This window comes from Bos indicus, chromosome 10, assembly GCF_029378745.1.
Source record: "Bos indicus isolate NIAB-ARS_2022 breed Sahiwal x Tharparkar chromosome 10, NIAB-ARS_B.indTharparkar_mat_pri_1.0, whole genome shotgun sequence".
In the NCBI taxonomy this organism is placed as follows: Eukaryota; Metazoa; Chordata; class Mammalia; order Artiodactyla; family Bovidae; genus Bos; species Bos indicus.
Genome location: NC_091769.1, coordinates 87797787 through 87816692, shown reverse-complemented (window position 1 = coordinate 87816692; position 18906 = coordinate 87797787). Strand labels below are relative to the sequence as shown.

At 45.7% G+C, this 18906-nt stretch overlaps 1 long non-coding RNA gene across 1 annotated transcript in view; it reads left to right on the top strand.

The window, feature by feature from the left end:
* Positions 1-18906, top strand: part of LOC139185388 (uncharacterized) — a 34150-nt gene that overhangs the window by 6431 nt on the left and 8813 nt on the right. The window contains exon 3 of the long non-coding RNA XR_011569021.1: positions 15269-16916. This is a non-coding gene — a long non-coding RNA (uncharacterized lncRNA). The remainder of the gene's footprint in view (positions 1-15268; positions 16917-18906) is intronic.

Below are 18906 nucleotides of genomic sequence, written 5' to 3'. Positions count from 1 at the left end.
CTTCCTGATCCAAGAATCGAACCCAGGTCTCCTGCATTGCAGGCAGATTTTTTTTTCCGGACAGAGCTAAGAGAGAAGCCCATGTTTGGTGTGAGCATTAGCTATTCTTGGCCTGGATTCCTGGGGGCTGGCAGAGTGTCTGTGTCACCGTGTATCTTTGCAGTCTGAGACCCTGCCTGATACTTCCTGGGCAGCCTGGCCTGGCCTCGGGGGGCTGCGAAGGGGCAGGACTATTGTGCTTATTCCAGAGAACTTTAACAGTGAGGGAGGGAGACCGCGTGCCCCTGCCATTCTCTGGGGCCACCTATTTAAGATCCAGACCATGGAGAGTAGCAAGGGCTGGACTCAGAATGGATTGAGGTCCGTGTGCATGGCATTCAGCAGGTCTACGTGGGAGTGAAGCCACGACTGGCCATAGAAAGAGCAAAGGATATCACAGCCAGAAGGACCCTGCTCGTCCAGGTTTCATTTCAGAGTTGGGAAACTGAGGCTCAGAGAGGTGACGAGACTTGCTGAAAACTGCACAGCCTGTTATTGGCAGGGACCACACTGGCATCGTCTCCTTTCTTGTCCAATATGCCTTCCCTGATGTCTTTTTTTTTAAATTATTTTTGGCTGTGCTGGGTCTTTGTTGCTGCCCGGGCTTTTCTCTGTCTGTGGTGAGGGAGAGATACTCTCTGGTTGCAGTGCATGGGCTTCTCATTGCAGTGGCTTCTCCTGTTGTTGGGCACGGGTTCTAGGGTGCATGGGCTCAGTAGCCATGGCATGTGGGCTCAGAAGCTGAGGCTCTCGAGCACAGGCTCAGCAGTTGTGGCACATGGACTTAGTTGCTCTGAGGCATATGGGATCTTCCCGGACCAGGAATTGAATCTGTGTCTCCTGCATTGGCAGGTGGATTCTGTACTGCTGAGCCACCAGGGAAGCCTCTCTTGATGTCTTCGGTATCAGGGAAGAAGCCAGCAGTAGATGAGCCCTTGACAGCTTTACAGTGCAAAGGGATAGAGTTGGGCTTCTCACACTTGTTCCACAATGTGGCCGAGCTGGGTGTATCTGTAGGTAGATGTGGACGAGTGTGTGTTTAGGAAGGCTCTGTTCAATCTGGAGGATGGAGTGGTGGCCTCTCCCACTTTCCAAGCAAATCATACTTATCCAGACTTGCTTCCCTCCTTTGTTAGGAAATTGGCGTTTCCTTTGACTTTGTTCTCCTCGTCCTGCGGCCTGGAGGTGTTTGGCTACTGGCAGGTTATCGAGTTGGTCAGCTGGGTGGGAATGGCTGGATGGTGGCAGCTGCTCCCAAGCACTAGCCAAGGCTCTGGCTGTAACAGAAAGAATCAAAGTTCAACCTCCCTGCTCACTGGAAGGACCCAAGACTTGGTGGCAACAAGAAGCAGATCCTGTTCTGAAATAGTGGTGCATCCTAAGGACTAAGCAAAACCATTTATGGGTTGTCGGACTATAGGTCCATGAGGAGGGTTAGGCTTATTTCTTGAGCCCTGGCTTTCAGGCAAGATTTCACTTTAGTCCAACCATTTCTGAGCATCTGCTTTGTGCATGGCATAGCCTAAGATGCTATAGGTGATGTAAAGATATGTAAGACATTACTGTGGCCCTCTGGGTTGTGTCTAGGAAGACAAGACCCTATAACTTGCTGAGTACTTACCACATGCCAGGTGCTGTCTACAGAGTTCTATATCATCTTTACCATGACCTTGCAAATTAGGATTCCAAGTTCCATTGTCAGATGAGGAGATGGCCTCAGAGAAGCTAAAGGACTGTTTCTGGGGCCTCGCCAGCGGGTGACTGAGAGCCAGGTTTCAGAGGCTGTGTCCTTTCTGCTATCCCAGGAGGCCACCAGCTAACCACAACACCTGGCAGAGTCAGGCCAGTGCCCCAACAGGCTCAAACGAGGTGTTTGGAGAGCATTGAGGAGGGAGAGATGCGCTCTAATCCAGGCAGCGGTGCTTGGTTTTAGGCACTGCTGGTGGTCGGGGCTGCACGGTTCTTGATTGTGATGAGCTGTCCTGTGCGTTGTGAGATATTCACAACATCCAAGGCCCCTACCCGCTAGAAGCCAGAAGCAAGTCCCCACTTGTGACAGTCACTCCCATTGGCAACCTCTGGTTTTAGGTAAGCAGAGCCCTTCTAGCTGGGCCTAGGAGAATCTCATTGATAAGACAAGGGTTTGGGTGATAAATAAAGGATGGGAGAAGAATCATTTGATTAGTGTGTTCCTGCTTGACAAAGAGCGTCCACTCAGATTTTCCAGTTTGGCCTTCCCACTGGCCCTGTGACTCGCTCTTGTCACATACAAAGCAAAGGACAGTCACATGAGTTGCCCCAGGACCTCAGTGCCAGCTGTGGGCTTCTCCTGGATGGAGCAGGTCCTCTATAGCCAGCTCCTTCCTGGCCTCAGTTAGTTCAGCCTGCACTTATTGCCCAGTTTTTAACCTATGGCCCCTACTCTCCTTCCAGGGAACTTTTAGGAAATTTATTTCATCATCAACCCCCCACCCCATACCCAGCTAATGTCACCACCGAGTACAAACACCTGCACTTATTGTGTTAAGGGCTTTGTAGTCATCACCGGCACCCCTTGAGGAAAGCGTTCTTATCATCAGCATTCTGAGGCTAGAAGAGGCAAAGCAGCATGTCCGAGTTCACACCTCTGCTAAGCGGCAGGACTTGGGCCGTGGTCGTGAGGAGTAGCCGGAATGCCCTTCCCACCCCATCCATCGTGCAGAGGAAGAGGAGGCCGTGTTTCTGGTGGATCCCCCCCCTCTGCCCTGTGAAGGGCAGTTATCAGGCTTGTGTGGCATTCGGCTGTCAGGGAGGGCTTCCTACGAACAGGGCAGAGCGCCTAGTCGGGCTGCAAGACAAATGGGTGGCATATGTGCCCCAGATCAGCAGCGCACAATGGGCTTGTTATCTCGCCTCTGCCAGCAATGAAATAACAGTCTATTATTATTGCAGGAGGCAGAGAATAAATAAACACATTTGGGGCTGGGTTCTGAGATCATTTTTCCCTTCATACTGATCCCTTCTCTTTGGGATCATGACCCCTTTGGGACCATTAGATCCAAAACTTGAGGGTTTTAGTCCCACAGAGTCAGACCAGCAGGTGCTGGTAGGTCCAAAATTATTCCTCGCAAGGAATCTTGAATTTTATGTTAGATCCAGCTCCATCTCTTCTTGGTGCTGCAGGGAGACAGAAGGTGAGTGATGGGACAGTTGAGGCATCCCTGGAGATGCGAGAAAAGAGTATCCTGGCCTGTTCTCACAGGCAGAGCTATGTTTGAGACCACATAGACTGTCAAGTTCCAAGGTTTCATGGCCTCTTGCCCCTCTCTGCCTGATACCAGGAAGTGAAGATCCTAGGAGTGGGCCTTTCCTGGTGGCCCAAAGGTTAAAACTGTGCTGCTAATGCAGGGGTTCGATCCCTGGACAGGGAACTAAGATCTCATATGCTGCTCGTCCAAAAGATTAAAAGAGTGACCCTTGACTAATCAAGGGTGAGAGTTGGTTACTAAGCCCCTGAGCCTCCTTGCTCCACAGGGGGGTAATTTTAGGCACATTTTATATAATCTCCACAAGGGGCCCCCAGGACTGAGCCTCAGCTGCTCACAGTTTTACCCCTCTCATTAACAAACCACGACTTTTCTCCTTTCCTGTCACTTCCCCATTTGCTCACCAATGCCTCAAGCGATCACTTCCTCAATAAGCAACCTGATTGGACTAAAGGAGCATCTTGGTAGCGTTTGGTAGAAGTGCAAAAGCAGTGTCAGAGTGTGCATCAGAACCTGGGGACTCCTAATGGAATGAATGGCTGGGCCCCACCCGCAGAATTTCTGCTTTAGCAGGTCTGGACGAGATCTGAGAACCTGCATCGTTAACAAGTTCCCAGGTGCTGCTGTGGCTGGTCCAGAGCTTCACTTTGAGAATCATGTGCTAAAGCATACTTTTCAAAAAGATAAAAACAGCTGTCATACATGTATAAAATGACTATGTGTTAAAGATTTATTTGTTATATAATGAGAGAACTAGGAAGTTGTTAAAACCAGTTAGAGGGAAAATTTGAACAGAATTATATAAACAGTCGGAGAAGGCGATGGCACCCCACTCCAGTACTCTTGCCTGGAAAATCCCATGGACGGAGGAGCCACGTAGGCTGCAGTCCATGGGGTCGCTGGGAGTCGGACACGACTGAGCGACTTCACTTTCACTTTTCACTTTCACGTATTGGAGAAGGAAATGGCAACCCACTCCAGTGTTCTTGCCTGGAGAATCCCAAGGACCAGGGAGCCTGGTGGGCTGCCGTCTATGGGGTCGCACAGAGTCGGACAAGACTGAAGTGACTTAGCAGCAGCAGCAGCATATAATCAGTAATATTGAGATGAATTTGCCAATGGATGTAAAACTACTTAATATAGAGCAATGAACTGGAATGGGGTTCAGTTCAGTCAGTTCTGTCACTCAGTCGTGTCCGACTCTTTGCGACCCCACGAATTACAGCATGTCAGGCCTCCCTGTCCATCACTAACTCCCGGAGTTCACCCAAACTCTTGTCCATCGAGCTGGTGATGCCATCCAGCCATCTCATCCTCTGTCGTCCCCTTCTCCTCCTGCCCCCAATCCCTCCCAGCATCAGAATCTTTTCCAATGAGTCAACTCTTCGCATAGGTGGCCAAAGTATTGGAGTTTCAGCTTTAGCATCATTCCTTCCAAAGAAATCCCAGGGCTGATCTCCTTTAGAATGGGGTTAGTTTTTCTAAAAACTAGTGTGTCTCTATAGGAGAAATTAATTTTCACTTTCATGGCTAAGAAACATTTGCATTACTTTCAGTTTTTCTACAACTAAACGTCTATCCTTACAGGGTTGTAGACTAGCTAAGACCATAGAAGGACAACCATAAGCCTGCATCTTTGTGGAATCTGACAATCTCCGGAGAGCCCCTGGATCATTTGGAGGGCTTGTGGAAACACAGCTTGCCGGGGCCACCCCCAGAGTTTCTGCCAGGGTTGAGGAGATTTGGAGCTCTGACTTCTTAAAAAGACTTCCAGCCGATCTTCCCGTTCTTTGCCCCACCTTCACCCTCACTTCCAGAGATTTCTGGCGCCTGATGTTTGGGGCAGGCTATGTTCCTTCTTTCCCTAGCACTATGTAAGTATTTAACTTTCTCTACTGGCTAAGCTGTCAGCTCTTTGGCCATTTGCTTTCCGGTGTCCAGCGTTTTGTTGCTGTCACTTCCTCTCCTGTTGCTCTGTCATCGTGAGTTTCTGATTCCCTCCTTTAAAAATCCACATCCCTTTGTTGCCATTTTTGTAGAGTTTCAGAAGGAAGTGGCACCCACGGAATCCATCGTCTTGCCTCATGAGCCCCGTCACAGCACTCTGAAACGTGCTGTGGCCTGATTATCACTGTGCCTGTTTTAAAAGTGAGGAAAGAGACACAGAATTTACTTGACCATGAATCGACTTTTTCAGATCCCATTCCATTCCAGGCTTTTTCCACAAGAAAGATCATTCTAGCGTGTTCTGGTGTTCCAAGGTCCTTTCACAGCGTGTCTCTCATTGGCTCCTCATTACAGTCCAGTGAGACAAGCAAAGCAGATATGAGAGTCTCCTTTTTATGACTGTGAAGACTGAGCTCTGAAAGCGGAAGGGACTTGCCCAAGATCATACAGCTTAATGTGCTTTAAGCCTACTATTTCCAAGTTCAAGTTCCCAAGGTCAGTGTCCTTCCTCCTGATGACTCTCAGTTCAGTTCAGTTGCTCAGTCATGTCTGACTCTTTGCAACCCTATGGACTACAGCACGCCAGGCTTCTCTGTCCATCACCAACTCCCGGAGCTTACTCAAACTCATGTCCATTGAGTCGGTGATGCCATCCAACCATCTCATCCTCTGTCATCCCCTTCTCCTCCCGCCTTCAATCTTTTCCAGCATCAGGGTCTTTTCCAATGAGTCAGTTCTTTGCATCAGGTGGCCAAAGTATTGGAGTTTCAGCTTCAACATCAATCCTTCCAATGAATGTTCAGGACTGATCTCCTTTAGGATGGACTGGTTGGATCTCCTTGCAGTCCATGGGACTGTCAACAGCCTTCTCCAACACCACAGTTCAAAAGTATCAATTCTTCGGCACTCAGCCTGATGACTCTAGGGCCGCTTTAAAGAGATTTTTATATAATAAAACATCTGTGTGTGTGTGTGTGTGTTGTGTGTGTGTGTTTGTCTGTGTTAGTCGCTCAGTTGTATTAGACTCTTTGCAACCCCATGGACTATAACCCACCAGGCTCCTCTATCCATGGGATTCTCCAGGCAAGAGTACTGGAGCAGGTAGCCATTGCCTACTCCAGGAGATCTTCCAGGAATCAACCTGGCACTCCACACTGCAGGCAAACTCTTTACCATCTGAGCCACCCGAGAAGCCCTATCCAGTTACTCTACATATATTTGCTGAATGCCTGCTGTGCACCTGCCGCTCTGGGTGCTGGGCTTCTAAGGAAACGAGATGACCGGGAGTAGCAGATACTGCTGGTGCTACCCACACCCATGTCTCTCATCTCAGAGGTCACCTGCAGACAGCTCCTGCATGTGCTCATGGCCTCCTGCCTCTCTGCCTGAGCTATCAGGGAGTGAGGATCTTAGGAGTGACCCTCGAATGATCAAGGGTGGGAGTCGGTGGATAAGCCTCTGAGCTTCCTTGCTCCACATGGGATACTTTTAGGCACATTTTATACAGTCTCTATGAGGGACCTCCAGGACTGAGCCTCAGTTGCCCACAGTTTTATTACACTCCCCCCAGCCCATTAACACACCATGGCTTCCTCTTTTCCTATCACTTCCCCATTTGCTCATATATGCCTTCTGGGATCACTTCCTCAATAAGTGACCTGCTCTCAAATCCTTATCTTAGGGTCTGCTTTTGGGTGGTGAAGGGGGTGGGGGGAGCCACACGAAGATCCTGGGCTTCTAAAATCCAATTCCCTGCCCTTTTCCTCCCACCCTGAGGACATAGTCACCTCTCCCCTCAATGGTATAAGCTGCAGGAAGGAATGGACAGTGCTATTCATTCTGTATCTCGGGTGCTTAAAAAACTGCTTGGTACATGGCGCATGCTCAAAAAAATATTTGTTGATTCCATGAATAATGAGTATTGTTACACTGATCATAAGAGAGAGGAGTCCGAGAGACTCTCATGGAATGATGTAGGGGTAAAAAAGCAACAACGTCTGCCTCGTTTTTGTGTTTTAGAAGTACTGTTAATATCCTGAAGATTTCATTTTGGCCATTGTCTCCCCCAGACCAGCGGAAAGAGGAAGGAGGTGGGAACCTGAGCTGTGGTCTGTGGCAGGCAGTGCTTGCCAGGAGAGGGAGGGTGCCTGTGAGGCTGGCCTTGGAGAAGCGGCTGTGAGTCACTAGCTCAGACTCAGAGGCAGCTGAAAGTGAGGCCATTAGCACCGCCGGGGACTGTTCCCAGGAAGAAGCCAGCTCTGACCTTAGTGTGTTCTGTGCAGGGGAATTCCTGTGACGCTGGAGCGGGGAAGAGAAGCTGAAGCAGAGCCTCAGCTCGCACTGAGCACTAGTCTACACTAACTCTCAGCAGTAGTTTCAGGAGCTTGTAGGTTGGATGACATCTTGTGTTAAGTGTCTTAAGTCCCTGAGTTTTGATCGAAGGATGTGCTTTTTGAGTTCTTTTTCCTTCTGAGGCCATCTGGTGGCTATTGGGGAAAATTCAATCTCAGACTGAGAAGCTGGTTTTTTTTTTCAATGAGAGTTTATTCCAGACCAGTAATTCTCTTCTTGGCCTCTGATGTCCGCCCCCCCTCCCTTTTTTTTTTTGGCTGTTCTTGGTTCTATAGTCTCAGCATCTTGGTTAATCAATAGCTACTGGGAAAGATGGCTTACGGGCGTGTAGAATCCTGGCTTTCCAAAATGATGTGTCCTGTAGTGTTGGTGAGAAAGAATATCTCAGATTTGCTTTAAGTTTCGTATTTTGCAAACTTTCCCCAGACATTATTTCCTTTAATTAGTATCTCTAATATTTGCCCACTACAATTGCCTAAAACATCACCTATTGCCTCTGTCACTTGACAAAACATACCTAAGACCTGTTCACTAGAAGCAGCATATCATTGAAACAAATTCAAGAAAACCTAAACAAATCGAAAACTAGATCATTTTCATAGCTTGGAAGACATAATACCATGAAGATGTCAGTTCTATCCAAATTCATCTTTAGATTTAGTGCAATCCCAATCAAAATACTGGCAGATTTTATTTTGTGGAAATGGACAGGCTGATTGTAAAAGTCATATGGAAATTCAAACAGCTGAGAAGAGTTAAGATCATTTGGAAGAAGAAAAAGAAAGCTGGGAGACGTATGCCAGCAAGATCAAGATGTATTAATATTATAAATCTGGAGTACTCAGGACAGTGGGGTATTCCCACTTCTACTCCATTTTGTTTTAAGGTTTCCTTGTTTGTGTGATTCTGAAGCCTGGGATGGAGAGTGTAGGAGGCATAGAGGTCCCAGTGTACATCTCTGCTTTCTTTCAGTTGTCTAAACCAGGCTAGGGCAAACCTTACTATAGGGTTTATGCAAGAACCATTACTGGTGACTCAGGGCTCTACTGGAGATTCAGGCAATCCATATTTCCCCCTGGAGTAAAGCACCCCTTTGTTTAAAACTCTGTGATGATTTCCCATTGGATTAAGGACAGTCTCAGCTCCTTAACTGGAGTTAAATAATCCTTCTGGCCCCTGCCTGCCTTTCCAGCCTGACTTTCTTCTACCCTCACCAACCCTTTTGGACGCCTTCAGTTCCTTAGCGACTCACAGACTCCAGTCCTGGGTTCTGGCATTAGTAAGTACATCTTTTGCTTGGTGTGTTCCTCTTTCTCCTGATCCTCTGCCTCCCTGTTTGGCCCACCCTTACTGGCCTCCCATGCTTAGGTTTAGACTTTCATTCCTTGGGGAGGGTGGATCCTGGCCTCCTTAGATTGGGCACAGTCCCCTTGTCACATGCACAAGGCACCCATTGCTTCTCCCTCTTTAAAGCACTCTGCACCCTGGTTCAGTGTCTCTCCTTCCAGCAAGGTGACAACAGGAATGTATCAGTCTTGTTCACCACCTGTTCACATGTTTCCGGTTTCTAGAACAGTGCCTGGCACAGAGGAGATGCTTAATCAATATCTGTCAAACACAGGAATGAATACATGGATGCATAAATTAAAAAAACAAGTGAAGCTGCCTGCAATGCGGGAGACATGGGTTTGATCCCTGTGTTGAAAAGATCCCCTGGAGAAAGGAATGGCTGCCCACTCCAGTATCCTTGCCCGGAGAATTCCACGGACGGAGGAGGCTTGCGGGCTACAGTCCATGGGGTAACAAAGAGTCAGACACTGACTGAGTGACTTAACACTGTCACTTCTTTCATAAATTAAAACCTCATACTTGAAAGGCTGACTTTGTACAATCAAACCTCTTAAGTCTCGACAAACTTCACAGTTGGGCAAAGACCAGCAGCTGATGACACACTGGTGCCACGAATGAAACCAGAAGTGCTGCTTCGGGCCTTTCCCCCATTGCCAGAGTCTGCCCTCTCGTCTAAATGCTTGTCAGACCAGGCCAGAGAGTGGCTGGAACATAGCTGAGCATCTCCACCCCTGGAGCAGTAAAGCCAGTGTGGGCTCGCTGTGTCATCTTTGTGTGTGGAGTACAGAGTGTGGACCCGTTCACTCTGGTAGGCAGGAGAGAGACTTTGTTCTGAGAATCAGAGGTTTTGTCTTGTGGTGAGTTATAGCAGGAAGCCATGTGATGGGCGAGACCAGGCCATGTGCATCACGTAATGTCCCTGGAAGGCACTGCCTCTCGGGATGCGTTTGCTGTTTTGTGTGTTGGCATTGCATAAAATAAGCCACGTGTTTATGTTTACCAATTTATTTGTTCACATAGTTTTTCATTATGATGAAAGAATAAGTCTTCAGTATGACAAATTTAGAAAATGCATTCAGACAAAAAGAAGGAAATAAAAATCAAGTAATTCCATATCGAATAGTTCTGGGAAGCATACAGCCTAGGGCCTGAAAATGTTTTCATTTCAATTTCTCTTAAAATAAGAAGAAAAAAATGAACATATAACAATGAATCTAGCATGGATTCTATTCATCTTTATACTGGTGCCATCAAAAATATAATTTTCAGGGCTTCCCTGGTAGTCCAGTGGTTAAGAATCCGCCTGCGAATGCAAGGGACACAGGTTCCATCCCCAGTCTGGGGGGATCCCACATGCTGAGTCTGAGACACCAAAGCTTCAAGTCTGCTCAAGAGTCCTTTGCCCCAGATGTGGCATAGACACAGTGGAGATCTAAAGGAACATGCAACAGAGACATTGGGGCAACCAAGCCGGTGCCCACAACTCCTGAAGCCCGCACTCTAGCGCCCATGAGTCGCTACTGAAGCCTTTTCTCTCGAGACCTTGTGCTCCACAACAAGAGAAGCCGCCTCAATGAGAAGCCCACGCACTGCAACTAGAGAGCAGCCCTCGCTCGCTGCAACTAGACAAAGCCCATCTGTAGCAAAAAAGAGCCAGCACAGCCAAAAGTAAGTAAATAGCTAAATAAAGTAACATAATCATTAACAAATACATATAATTTTCAACATTTTTTTGGTGAAGGAAGACATCCATGAAAGCAAGATTTCCTAAGGCCCGCAAATGTCATGAGGTGATGCTGGTAGAAATAATCACTTTTAATATTTTGTTGTTAGCTCCCAGTGCACCCGTATCCTGTTTATGCAACACATGTTTACACAGATGTATATTTATATTGATTTTACAAAAATTTTAAAAAATACATTTACTCAGATTTATATATATATATTTAACAACAATGTATTGTTGTTTAACATGCCTTTCCACATTATCAAGTGCTCTTCTAAATTGTTTTTCTTAAATTCAAATAAGTATTTAATTATAGAAATAACACTTTGAACATCCTTCTTCATGCCTGCATAGTATTCCAATGAGTGGAACCTATTTTTGTTGTTCCCAGGCTTTTGCTATCATAAATGACAGTAAGATAATCATTCTCACAGCAACATCATTGAATCTATCCATGATTATTTCCTTGGAGCGAATTCCTACATGTATCATTTTGAACTTCATACACTATATATATATTAACAATGGATAAATCCGAGTGCAACTTGGATCTTCTTTGACAACTGCTGTAAGACACCCCAGGGCTTTGTCTTCCCTGTGGTGATGCTGCAGCAGCCTCTCCTTGCTTTAGGATGGACATGTGTGAGTGTGTGATCATGGGAGCCTGGGGAACCCCTGTGTCCTGAGGTCCCCTCTCAGTGTGCGATGGTAACTCAGCAACTATTAGTCAAATGAACCAGTGGATGAATGTATACTTGGTGTGAATGTCAGTTCACAAACTCAGATAGTCAAGAACATTAAATTCTTTGTATTAAGTCAACTTGGGTTTATCCCATGTGTTGAACTGCTGAGAAGTTAAATTTCAGTGATTATTGAGTCTCCCCCACAGCACCTGTCTTTTCCAGTTAGATCTTGAAACCTTAAGCTCCAAAACCTCATCTGAAATACTCTGCTTGTCCTGTGTCCCACTGGCTACTCTGAGACCCCGGTGTCTGTCTTGTATGTTCCTTTAGATCCTCGCTGTGTCTATGCCACATTTGGGGCAAAGGACTCTTGAGGAGACTTGAAGCTTTGGTGTCTGGGGCTCAGCACCCCTAGGTATACCAGTTAGCCGTCCATCCCTTCAGGTCTTGCTGGAAAGAGATGCAAGGCTCTACACTGCAAACTGGAAGATTCTCTCTTGGTACTCCTACTATGAGGACATACCTCTTCACTACATTTTCTTAGTTCTTATCTCTCTCTTCTTCAACCTTTCCACCCCCCAAAAAGCAAAGGAGGCATTGATTTACAGCTCTCTTGCTTTCTGTGCTGCAAAATCCAGAAGGTAAGCAATTTCAAAGGGCCTGACTTCTGGCTTGAAGTCAGAGGAAAGACAAATACAGTGGAGAGCAAACCCAAGCTAGAATCTGCTGTAGATGGAATCATGAAATGTTGATGTTAACAGCGATACCTTAAAAAAAGAGACTCCTTGTTATAATCATGCAATTGCCTTTGGGACAGGCTCAGAAGTGCTCATCTCAGCACTGGAGAAGTGGGAACTCTGATGTCATTTAAGTAACTTCTGCATTTTGATAGTAAGAACAAATCCCACAGATGCATACTTGAGCAAAAAAAGGTGTTTTTTCTTGTTCACATTTTTTGATCCCCCCCTCACCCCCATTTTGGGATTGATGTTCTCCTATGCAAAGCAGACCTGTATTCTTGCAGAGTTCCCTTGGCATTGAGTTATGTGGGAGTGAGACGGTGGGAAACTGTATGATTTTGAGAGGAAGTTGGATTTTGTGAAGGCTTTGTTTGGAGTGTGCCATAACTGCACCTGCATTTCTTGGAGTGTCTTACAAAGAAACTTCCTTTTGAGAGTCAAAATGTTTCAACTGAAGTTGTTTTCAACCAGAGGGAAATGTTTGAGAGCTCAGCCTTTGTTAGCTCAAGAGCATTGTTTCATCTGTGGTGACTGAAACAGTAATTTCCTATGGGAAGCCTTTGCCATTGAAACAGACTTTGATTTTAGAAGCAAATGTTTTGACTTTAAAGGTGGCATCCAAGAGTTACAGCTTCTTCTAATAGCTCCCCAGCCATTTATTGTAGTGCTGTTGTAGTAAGATTCTTGGGCTTGAACAAGGAAATCTGCTCGGCTAATGTTGAGAGTGTTGAGAGGTGGTGTGGTTCAGCAGTGGGGAGCAGACCCCTTACAGCCTGGCTGGGGGGTTTTCAGTCCTCACTGTGCCGCTTCCAAGCTGGAATCTTGGGCAAGTGATGTAATTGTTCTGGATCTCAGTTTTTGCATCTATAAAAGGGGGTGATGATAGTATGCACTTGCCAAGATCGGTGTAATTACTAAAGAATTAATGTAATAAAAAGCCCTTCAGTCAGTTCAGTCAGTTTAGTCGCTCAGTCGTGTCTGACTCTTTGCGACCCCATGAATCACAGCACGCCAGGCCTCCCTGTCCATCACCAACTCCTGGAGTTCACTCAGACTCATGTCTATCGAGTCAGTGATGCCATCCGGCCATCTCATCCTCTGTCATCCCCTCCTCCTCCTGCCCCCAATCCCTCCCAGCATCAGAGTCTTTTCCAATGAGTCAGCTCTTCGCATCAGGTGGCCAAAGTATTGGAGTTTCAGCTTCAGCATCAGTCCTTCCAATGAATACCCAGGACTGATCTCCTTTAGGATGGACTGGTTGGATCTCCTTGCAATCCAAGGGACTCTCAAGAGTCTTCTCCAACACCACAGTTCAAAAGCATCAATTCTTCGGTGCTCAGCTTTCTTCACAGTCCAACTTTCACATCCATACATGACCACTGGAAAAACCATAGCCTTGACTAGACGAACCTTTATTGGCAAAGTAATGTCTCTGCTTTTGAATATGCTATCTAGGTTGGTCATAACTTTCCTTCCAAGGAGTAAGCGTCTTTTAATTTCATGGCTGCAGTCACCATCTGCAGTGATTTTGGAGCCCAGAAAAATAAAGTCTGACACTGTTTCCACTGTTTCCCCATCTATTTGCCATGAAATGATGGGACCGGATGCCATGATCTTTGTTTTCTGAATGTTGAGCTTTAAGCCAACTTTTTCACTCTCTTCTTTCACTTTCATCAAGAGGCTTTTTAGTTCCTCTTCACTTTCTGCCATAAGGGTGGTGTCATCTAGAGAAATCTAATAAGGGCCATAGCTTTAGTATTGTATCCATATTAATTTCCTGGTTTTGATTGTACTGTGACTACATAGGGTACTATTATTGAAGCAAGCTGAGCAAAGGGTACACAGGAAGTCTTTAGTATTTCTATGTGAATCTAAATCTATTTCAGAGTAAGAAGAAAGAGCACCTGGAGGGGGCCTTCCCAGGTGGTCCAGGAGTTAAGACTTCGCCGTCCAATGCAGGGGGTGCGGGTTCAGTCCCTTGCTGGGAACCAAGATCCCACTTGCCTGGAGGCCAAAAAAGCAAAATATGAAACAGAAGCAATATTGTAACAGATTCAATAACAACTTTAAAAAATGGTCCACATAAAAATATCTTTTCAAAAAAAGCACTTAGAGGCACTATATTTGATTGTGTGATTCTTTGAATAAGGTTTGTCTTTGACATGAGGCTGTAAGTTCTCTGAAGTTACGGCCCATGACTGCCCATCCCCCAGCACCTAGCCCAGTGCCTGGCCCATAGAAGGCCTTCAGTAAATATTTGAATGAATACAGAAGTTGAGATGCTGAAGGGGCTGGCCAGTAAGTGCCTAAACAACCAAAGAGAGACAAACCACTTCCTGTATCTGGGGAGTGGGAGGAAAGAGGCAAGAGGGTCATGCACTGATTTTTAGCGGAGCCTTCAACACACACTCATGCTTATACACATACACACTGCAAATTGGAAAAGTAGTTTGAGCCCATGGGGAAGGGGATATTTCCCCCCCTACTCTTCATGAGTTCTTTGGGCTGGTCAAATAATTAAATTGACACAAAGCAGATGAGCAGGAGAAAGGAAAAAAAAGCAATTTAATTTGTATGCATGGAGGTTTCATAGAAATAGGGCCCCTGGAATGACTAAAGCAGACTGTGTTTATATCATTTTTCGACAAGGAAATAATTTTTTTGTGAAGATTAAACAAGGGGCCTTGTGCTTGGGATAGTAGACCAATGAAGAAGTGACAAAAATTGTTTATACTGTTTTCTTAGCCTCGAATTCCTTAACTCTGGTGATAAGGAAACTTTCTATGCTCCTGGCATAGGGAGGATACTTTCCCATGGGAGATTTATTTCCTCCTTTCAGGGGGGAAAGAGAGGGTGTTGTAGTGTTTCTTTTTATATTATTTTTCCCCCCACTGGCTGTTTCCTAGGTAACTTTAATTCAAAATAATCACTGCGTCATAGCTTGAGGCAGACTGCTCTGAGTCCCAGCAAGTCCAATGCCAGAATTGATAGTACGCAGGGCAATGGCATACCATCAGGACCGCCAGGTGATTCCTACAGTCAAGTAATGCAGCGGGCGTTCCTCAGAGCTGCAGGTGACCCCAGGAACGTGGGATGGACCAATATTATCCAAATCCTGGGTGGCTCGGTTTGGCAAATAAGTGTAGATATTGTAGGGGAGGCATAACTTTATCTCTACCCTTTTAGGGTCTCTGCTGGCCCCGAGAATTAAACTGACATAAGACAGAAGCACAAGCTGGAATCAAGATTGCAGGAGAAATATCAGTAACCTCAGATATGCAAGTGACACCACCCTTATGGCAGAAAGTGAAGAAGAACTAAAGAGCCTCTCGATGAAAGTGAAATAGGAGAGTGAAAAAGCTGGCTTAAAGCTCAACATTCAGAAAACTAAGATCATGGCATCCAGTCCCATCACTTCATGTCAGATAGATGGGGAAACAATGGAAACAGTGAGAGATTTTATTTTTTTGGGCTCCAAAATCACTGCAGATGGTGACTGCAGCCATGAAATTAAAAGACGTTTGCTCCTTGAAAGAAAAGCTATGACCAACATAGACAGCATATTAAAAAGCAGAGACATTACTTTGCCGACAAAGGTCCATCTAGTCAAAGCCATGGTTTTTTCAGTAGTCATGTATGGATGTGAGAGTTGGACTATAAAGAAAGCTGAGTGCCGAAGAAGTGATGCTTTTGAACTGTGGTGTTGAAGAAGACTCTTGAGAGTCCCTTGGACTGCAAGGAGATCCAGCCAGTCCATCCTAAAGGAAATCAGTCCTGAATATTCATTGGAAGGACTGATGCTAAAGCTGAAGCTCCAATCCTTTGGCCACCTGATGCGAAGAACTGATTCACTGGAAAAGACCCTGATGGTGGGAAAGATTGAAGGCGGAAGGAGAAGGGGATGACAGAGGATGAGATGGTTGGATGGCATCACCGACTCAATGGACATGAGTTTGGGTAAACTCTGGGAGTTGGTGATGGACAGGGAGGCCTGGTGTGCTGCAGTCCATGCGGTCACAAAGAGTTGGACATGACTGAGCAACTGAACTGAACTGACCGAAGACAGATTGATAGGAGAAAAGTATACAGATTTTCCAGAGGACAAAGACGACCCCCCAAGAAACCAATAGGCCACAGTGCTCATACGCTAGGTTGAACAAAGAATAGCAATTGTGGAAAAGTTGCTAAAGTTCAGTCACTCAGTCGTGTCCGACTCTTTGCGATCCCATGAATTGCAGCACTAGTGAGACTAAAGGGAGATGAGAGTAATCTTAACAAGGTCTGTTTTTGTACAGATTTCTCTCTGCCTTGACTCCCCATCTCTGGTGGTTCTTTCCTCCTGTTATCAGGAGCGTTAACTGAGTCAAGTCATATGGCTTGCAGCACAACAGGCCAATAAATCAAGAGACGAGCTGTTGGGGCAAGGAGTAGTGACTTTATTTGGAAAGCCAGCAAGACTGAGAAGATGGAGGACTAGGGTCCCAAAGAACTTGTCTTACCTGAGTTAGAATTCAGGCTTCTTTTATAAGAAGAAAGTGGAGGGGAGGGCGGGGGTGGCTGATTGTTGCAAACTTTTGGTTCCGGAATCCTTTGTTCTTGCAATGTCCATGTAGGTCTGGTCACAAAGTTCCTATAAACCTCCAATGAGACAAATGTTATTCTCTGTTCTGCAACATTTTTTTTTTTTAAATCTCTATGTGAATGGAAAAGTGTTATACCTTTAAAGGTCAGAGCCTTGAGAATGGGCCATCCTGTGTATTTCAGGCTACAGACAACATTCTTTTGCAAAAGGTGTAGAGCCAGCATGACTCAGCACAGACAACAGAGCACACAGGTGAGAGCTAAAGGGGTACATCCGGTGTGGAGGCAAGGTCACTCTTCTCTGTTACAGGAGGGGTCTTTCACACGGGAGTATTAATTCCTGCCTTCAGGGGGGAAAGGAAAGGTCAGAATGACATTCTTGCATCTGCTATTCTTTAGCTAAAAATAGCCCTTATGCCAACGTGTCATTTCAAAAAAATTTTTTTTTGGCCATGCCACTTGGCCCATGGGACCTTAGTTCCCTTCAGTTCAGTTCAGTAGCTCAGTCGTGTCTGACTCTTTGTGACCCCATGAATCGCAGCACGCCAGGCCTCCCTGTCCATCACCAACTCCTGGAGTTCGCTCAAACTCATGTCCATCAAGTTGGTGATGCCATCCAGCTGGTGATGCCATCCAGCCATCTCATCCTCTGTCGTCCCCTTCTCCTCCTGCCCCCAATCCCTCCCAGCATCAGAGTCTTTTCCAATGAGTCAACTCTTCGCATCAGGTGGCCAAAGTATTGGAGTTTCAGCTTTAGCATCGGTCCTTCCAATGAATATTCAGGACTGATTTCCTTTAGGATGGACTTGCTGGATCTCCTTGCAGTCCAAGGGACTCTCAAGAGTCTTCTCCAACACCACAGTTCAAAAGCATCAATTCTCCGGCGCTCAGCTTTCTTCACAGTCCAACTCTCACATCCATACATGACCACTGGAAAAACCATAGCCTTGACTAGACGGACCTTTGTTGGCAAAGTAATGTCTCTGCTTTTGAATATGCTATCTAGGTTGGTCATAACTTTCCTTCCAAGGAGTAAGCGTCTTTTAATTTCATGGCTGCAATCACCATCTGCAGTGATTTTGGAGCCCCCCAAAATAAAGTCTGACACTGTTTCCACTGTTTCCCCATCTATTTCCCATGAAGTGATGGGACCAGATGCCATGATTTTACCAGGGATGAACCCCATCCCCCGTGCAGTGGAAGTGCAGAGCCTGAACCACTGGACCGCCAAGGAAGTCCCCAAAGTGGCATGTTTTGAGATGACACATTCTGCCACCTTCATCATCTTTTCCTGTATTCAAATGCTAAATGCAATCACAGTTACTTTAATGCTGTTCTAGTCTAAGGAGTGATGGAATGCTATTTTGCTAGAATATCCTGGGAATCAGGGAAAGAGGGTCAAGCTCAAGAATTACGCTCTGCCACTGGCAGCATCAGAGTCACACCAAGTGAGTGATAAGCCCACCAGGATATCACAGAGTTCAAACTGATAGCACTATTTATGATTTGAAAGTATGTTAGAAATTGAAATCTCCTTTGATGTATTTGTGCCTCTAAGAAATACAAAGGGTTTTGGTGAGAATTAGGTTTCTATATTACAGAGTGTTAAATCAGACTTTTCAAACAATTCCTAGGCAAAACTTACAGAATCCAAAAGCATTTCCTAGATGTTATTCACAATGCCTGAATTACAAAGAGTTTTATTTAGGGTTATTTCCCATAATTCCAAATACTTACAATCTAGTGTTTTCCTTTGATATACACCCTACCACTGGGGAGGGTAAGATATGTAACGAATACTCTATAGTTCATAGAACTGGACAGAACCACTTCAGAACCTGTCTATGAAACCAAATATAATCCCTTGTCCCTGTTTTGTAAATTAAAAGGCATCAGTCTCCCAGGCCTCCCATGAGTCTCAAAAGGTTGGTTCAAGAGTTAATGACTAGGAAATGTGAAGATGTAGAAACAAAGAATAACTCTTGGGCTGGGAAACTGGTAACACTTTAGACTATAAATCTGTCACACAGCAGAATCACCGAATACCCAGTTCCCTGGAAGATAAAGGCTTGACATACATTCCTAAGTTGTTTTTACAGTAAGCAGATTCCCTACCACGTGAAAACTGGTGACCACAATCACATGGACCCTAGGCCAGTTGAAACCAAAAGGTTGATGATACTTGAAACCACTTCCATGCCAACCAAGCCGAGAACTGTTCATGAGCTGATTGCGAGCCTGCG